Source organism: Microtus oregoni, unplaced genomic scaffold, assembly GCF_018167655.1.
Source record: "Microtus oregoni isolate MIOR12 unplaced genomic scaffold, Mior012 000036F_ref0000092, whole genome shotgun sequence".
In the NCBI taxonomy this organism is placed as follows: domain Eukaryota; kingdom Metazoa; phylum Chordata; class Mammalia; order Rodentia; family Cricetidae; genus Microtus; species Microtus oregoni.
This window is the reverse complement of record NW_024543095.1, coordinates 21,399,305-21,405,304: the sequence shown is the minus strand read 5'-3', so window position 1 is coordinate 21,405,304 and position 6,000 is coordinate 21,399,305. Positions and strand designations below refer to the sequence as shown.

Below are 6,000 nucleotides of genomic sequence, written 5' to 3'. Positions count from 1 at the left end.
TGGGAAATAAGGAAAGACATTTGACACCAAGCCTCATCTTGGCTCCTGAGAGAACTATCATCTCTGAGGTCACTCGACTTAAAGGGCATTTTTATTATTGTTTTGTCAAGTCTTAGTAGAAGACGACCCTTGATCATGCAAAACGGATCCGGGGGAAATCAGAAAATTTCTTGTCTACTTCTCTGCATTCCTACTCCCCCAACTACCTCCGTCGCCTTGTAGAATTGGCAGGCGCTGGACCTTTTGCATGCTGGAGAAAATCTCTGTTTTGCCTCTAGCAAGGAACATGCATGTTGCAATACTGACTCCTCCTCTAGTGAAGAAAGAGTGAACAAGTGCACCGAGTTGAGCTTCTTCGCAGAGACACGCGGCTGGCGACTGCGGGAGCAGAGGCTAAAATCCCCAGACGCCGGGTTTTCTGGGCTGGGCTTTCCCCGCCTTCCTGTTCAGTCTTATTCGCTCTTCTCCTGCCTTCTGGATTTTTACCCAGGGCTCAGGAAACTGCTTCACCTGCAGCAATAAAGCTCACGTCCATTGCAGGAAGTGCGCACCGTCTGGTATGGCAGACTTTTCTCCCCAGCAAAAGTGAGTACCTAGGTTAGACTCGGCTGCGCGCGGCCAGGGGTGGCGCGGGCGGGCGCTCTCTAGGATCGCGGGTTCGAGGCTGCCTGTGGGAGAGGAGCAGTTGGCTGCAGACGCCGCCGATAGCTTGGGAAAATGTCATGCAGCAGCCAGAGCCCGCGGTCTTGAGAAAAACCCATCCCGTGCTGTGACCATGCTTAAAGTCAAATCTTGATGTCCCTCTTTAGAAAAGCTAAGTATATGCCAAGGTATTTGACCACGCACCCTAGCCTTTACAACTGCGCTGGGCATATTTTAAAATATATTTTCAAGTGAGCCTTTGAAAACGGGTGCGGCGTGAGTGTGGGTTACTGGGGTTGCAGGTGGTTTGTGTCAAAATGAAAAGCTAGGGAGAAAGCAGGGAGGTGGAAAGGGATCAGACACGGGACGCGATGGCAGCTAACTTGGGCTGTCTCCTTTGGGCAACACAAATGGGTGCCGGGTAGGGACACTGAGTTACCTGCGCCCCTGACTCCTTCCCCGCCCCCGCCCCCGCGCCAGCGTACACACCACCCCCAAAGGCTGCTAAGTAGTGGCAGGGACGCGTCTCCCAGTCTTAACCTGCTGGCCGGGAGCTAGGAATTCAAGCCAGGGAGGTAGAAGCAAGGACACACTGCTGAAGCAGAGTGCTGGCACCCTGGGAGAAAAGAAGGGGGCTCGACTCCAGGAACCCAGATCCGGACTGCTGAGGTAGGGGAAAGCCAGGGCTGTAGTTGTGGCTTTTTGAGTAGAAAAATATCCTGTTAGTGACCTCTACCTGTGTGGTAGGGAAGCAACGCATGTTTCCCTAATAACCAAGGACTTGGGGTTTTCTGTGATTGAAACTGAAAATGCTTGCAGCCTGCTATTAATCTCACGAGGGTGGGAGCATCCTTTAATCTTCATTCATGGAATTGGCTGGAAAAGATTTCCCACCTGAGTGTCTTGACCAATCCCCTCTCTGCCTCTGTTAGACTACAACCTTGGGTGTTTACCTTTTCCTGGCCTCAGTTTACTCTACAGAATTTAGGGAAGTTGCTCATGCTTTATGTAAGGAGCTGAACAGTGCAGGAAACAGGAAAATTTCAGACATTTTACCCCCGTGGCTTTTTTCAGAGTAAGGGTCCTTTTTAGAATTGATTGAGTCATTTCCCCAGGGTGGATACTCTTTTTAAGAAACAGGCGAAGAATTTTGCCCAAACACTCCTTGTTGGCCATGCCTGAAAACCCCTTGTCTTTAAGGATGCTGCATCAGGACCCATCCAAACAAGCTTTTGCTGGTGGCTGCGCTGGTTATGGGAATAAGTGGTTGTGTTGGCGGAGTCTGAGGCACTGCTGGGAGAGACAGTCCTTTTTGCTAGGGTGCTCAGACAGTGTGTGTTCTCAATGGCTTCTTCAGTCTGTGAGCTTCCAGGGGACCCCTCCTCTGGACTCTTAATGTCTTACCCTAGAGCAGTGCTTCTCACCCTTCCTGACCCTGCAACCCTTTAATACAGTTCCTGGTGTTGCGGTGATCCTCCAAGCACGAGAATTCTTTTCATTACTACTTTATAACTGTAATCTTGCTACTCCTATGAATTGTCATGTCAACCCCTGTGGAAGAGTCATTCGACCGCACATTGAGAACCACTGCCCTAGAGGTTTCTGTCCACAAATAGCCCTGGAAAGCGGCCTGTAGAGGGTCAGTGTCCACAGGAACCAATGTCCTTCAGGCCAACTGGTTGACTGTCAGAGAGCGGGGCCAAGGATGTGCTTGGAGACAAAGCTTGCTCTGCTCCCCCAAACACAGTGTGGCTAAGTGATAGTATTCCTTTGGGCATATGTACTTTGTCTTTAAAAGGTAGATGGTCTTGACATCTTGTAGAAATGACAATGCCAACAGCACAGAGGCTATAGAGCAGAAAGCACGTGGCATTGGAGCCCGGGAGCCTGCACTTCATCACATTATAGTTACTCTTCAGCAAGGCTCTGGATTTCTCTGAGTCTCACTTTTCCTGATGCAAGATGGGGAATATTTCTGCATTTCTTGTGTGGTTGTTGAGGAAATGGAAATACTATTTATATCATGCCTGACCTCTGCTCAGCCATCAGCTCTTCTCCTATATTTTACTGTGACATTGCAAGTGCCCACTAGTCTGTGCATCTTAGAGCAGTTGTCTCTCCTGTGAGGCTTGTGTTACCAGAAGAAAGGGAGAAACCAGCTCATTAGTCTCTAAGATGAGAGAGGAGTTCAAAATCCAGGGTCAAGTTTATTGTCTCAACTGTGCTATGTCAAGCAGAACTCTGTGTATTGGCAACAAATAAACTACTTGCAGATTGGCATGGATTCTCAGACTTTCTCTCAGTTCCTTTCTGGCCTATAACTTTGCATACAAAATAGTTATCTGTGCCTATAACTACAAGCAGTTGAATATGAAACCAGAAAAGTCCCCACATCTATCTTGAAATACACTAAAGTTGTCTCCATAGAGATAGATGTCTCCATTGCTATCTCTTTTTTTCTTTTAGGTTTTTTGACACAGGGCTTCTCCATAGCTTTGAAGCCTGTCCTGGAACTAGCTTTTGTAGACCTGGCTGGCCTTGCACTCACAGGGATCCACCTGCCTCTGCCTCCTGAGTGCTGGGATTAAAGGCGTGCGCCACCACAGCCTGGCTCCATTGCTATCTTTCATTGCTTGGTACAAGTTAAGATTTCAAATCAACTTAGAAGTTCCCCCACTTGACCTCTCGGGTTCAAGTAGAAAAAAAAAATCAAACCTTAAGGAGAAGGAAATTACATACTCACAAAGTAGGAAAGGTCGATGATCAGCGTGTTCTTTGGAGTACTTGGGTGCAAAGATGGTGACATTGATACCATTCACAGAGACTTTAGAGGGCAGGGTGGTGAATACTTCCGTACGCTTCAACTAATTCTCAATGAAATTTTGAGGGTATGAATTATCATGTAAAGCTTTACGGGTAAGGAAAATGAGGGGTAGAAGTGTGTACCTAGTTTGTCCAGTCCACACAGCTTGGAATAGAAGCCTAGGTCTGTCTGACTTGGTCATCCATTCTTTTTCCATTACCCAGTGCTGCCAGCCTTCCCGATATCAGAACATTGCACCATGTCAACTGGACTTGGATCGTTCTCAAGGGCAGGGCTGACCACATGTGGCAGATGACTCTAAGTGAGGGGAACAGAACTTGTGGCACATATTAACTTGTAGCGACAACAAACCACTTGTGGAGAGTAGTCCTCCTGACTCTTACCACGCTCAGCTGGCACATTTCAGAAAAGTGATAGTGTCGGCAGGTGGAGCTGGGGCTGGTTCTCTGTCACTCACATCCTAGGCAGTCATTTCAAGTTCAAAGAACTCTGGGGTTTTCATTTCCTACTAGGTTTTATATCAAGACCCTCTTTGCATTTGCTTCCTGTGTTCAGGATTCATCCATTCATTTATTCACCTGCGCTCCGCTGTGTGTTGTGTAGTTGCTTGCACAATGGAGAAAAAAGCAGAAATCTAACTAGCTTCTGTGGAGCTTCCATGGAAGGAAAAATGGTAGCTAGCAGGGAGATGAAGAAACACATAGAAATCATTCAAGTCTGGGAAGATGGCCTCAAGGATAAAAACACTTGTCATGAAAGCCTGGAGACCTGAGTTGTATCAATGGAACCCATGACATGTAGAGGAAAGAGCCAACTCCCAAAAGTTGCTCTCTGACCTCCACATAAATACGGTGGCATTACATACACATATGCATATGTGATCATTAAACACAAATATTAAAAATAAATCTATTTTAAAGACCATTCCAGATATTGATAAATTTTATGAAGAAAATACAGAGATTATAAAGTCATGTCCGGTTCTAGAGCACTTGAAGCGAGAATAACCCATAGAGAAAACTGCTCAATTTGTAAAACACCCTAGATTTTAAACACCTGACACCCCATAAACAAAAAGCAAATTTGCTTCTAGTTTTAGTTTGTATATCAAAATGGTAACATTTTAGATGAACCGGTTTAGGTGAAAATGGATCAGTTTTACCTACTAGCTTTAATTTGTTTTAATGTGCCTTAATAGCAAGTTTAGATGACATTACCTAATGGCTTACATTAAATTTGCATAGAATAGCACTACTTAAGACTGATAACTTGCACAAAGATATAATAGGAATTTCCTCCCCTCCCCCCTTCCTCCTGTACATCTATTTTTTTCTCATTGTTTGGCTAATACTCTTCTCAGTTCTACCACGAATTCAGTTATTTGATGAATTAGAGAGTTGCAAAGACCCTCTCCCGATTTTATGCACATGATGCAGTTAAAGCCAATCCCACCCTGTTAGTATGGGACTTAATGAAATTAACTCTGTGGTTACATTTGTCATCAGGTTACAGTCCCTCATGTAGGGAAATCTCAAGAAGTTTTTCCACAAAACCCAGTGACCAAAGGCACATTCTAAAAATGTTACCTTTACATTGCTTCCGAAGATAATACATTTGTATCTCTTAGCACTTCAGAAAGCCAAGGAGAAGAGTGCTAGGATTTCACATACGTGTGCAAAACTCCTTAAGTCATCTCCCATGGAGATAAGTGAGTTTTCCTTACCGTCCTCTTGATGAGAACAGCTTGAACAAGAAGCAACCCCAATCTCCAGAAGGACTGTTTCAGGAGTGTCACAAAGGCCACCTTTGGCGTCTTTCTTCACTGGCTAAAATTGCACTTAGGTATGTCATCGAAACAAAGATACAATATGTTCTTGCAGTCTTGTTTACTGAAAAGGGAAGAGCAGTCAGAATCTAGAAGGAGGGAGGCCTCTGACTTTGGAGATGATGCATGCAGAGACTCAGTTTGTCTCTTCTGCCTGATTGTCCATTAGGCTCACTTATTTCTGTCAGTAATACTGCACAAGTTTACAGTTGATAAGATAATGGCACAGAAAATGCTGAGTGTGTATGTGTGTGTACATATATATGTATATGTGTTTATGTATATGATTATATGTTTATTTATGATTATATATTTTATATAATTTTATATGTTTACATATGATTATACACATATGTATATATAATCATCTTTTCATCCAAGAAGTCTATGCCCAACTTCAATCAGGCAAGGATCTGGAAGGATGGATTAATTCTCTAATAAGGAAAAGTACATGAGCCTAATTGTCCAGTAGCAACCTAAGAGAACATTCCCGGGGTGTCACGTAAATGATAAAAGCAATTAGACTTTGGGGATTCTGGAGGTCAGGATACATATTAATTCTAAAGTTCATTGCTAAGGCCTGGTGAAAGTTAAACACTGAGGATGAGTCTAGACAAAAGGAGAAGAGAGAGGCCATCACCGAAGGAAACACGTGGAGATTGGTGACAATGGAAGCATTAGGGGGTGTTTGCTGACGTGGTAAAGAGCA

General features: G+C 44.6%; 1 protein-coding gene across 8 annotated transcripts in view; it reads left to right on the top strand.

Annotated features, from left to right (window-relative positions):
• Positions 1 to 352: 352 nt before the first annotated feature.
• Prlr (prolactin receptor) overlaps positions 353 to 6,000 on the top strand; it is a 174,133-nt gene continuing 168,485 nt past the window's right edge. For 5 of the 8 annotated variants that reach the window (XM_041631051.1, XM_041631053.1, XM_041631052.1 and 2 more), the window contains exon 1: positions 353 to 585. The gene's annotated coding sequence lies outside the window, so the exon portion shown is untranslated. The remainder of the gene's footprint in view (positions 586 to 6,000) is intronic. The other 3 variants (XM_041631050.1, XM_041631047.1, XM_041631046.1) reach the window with 3 other exon arrangements.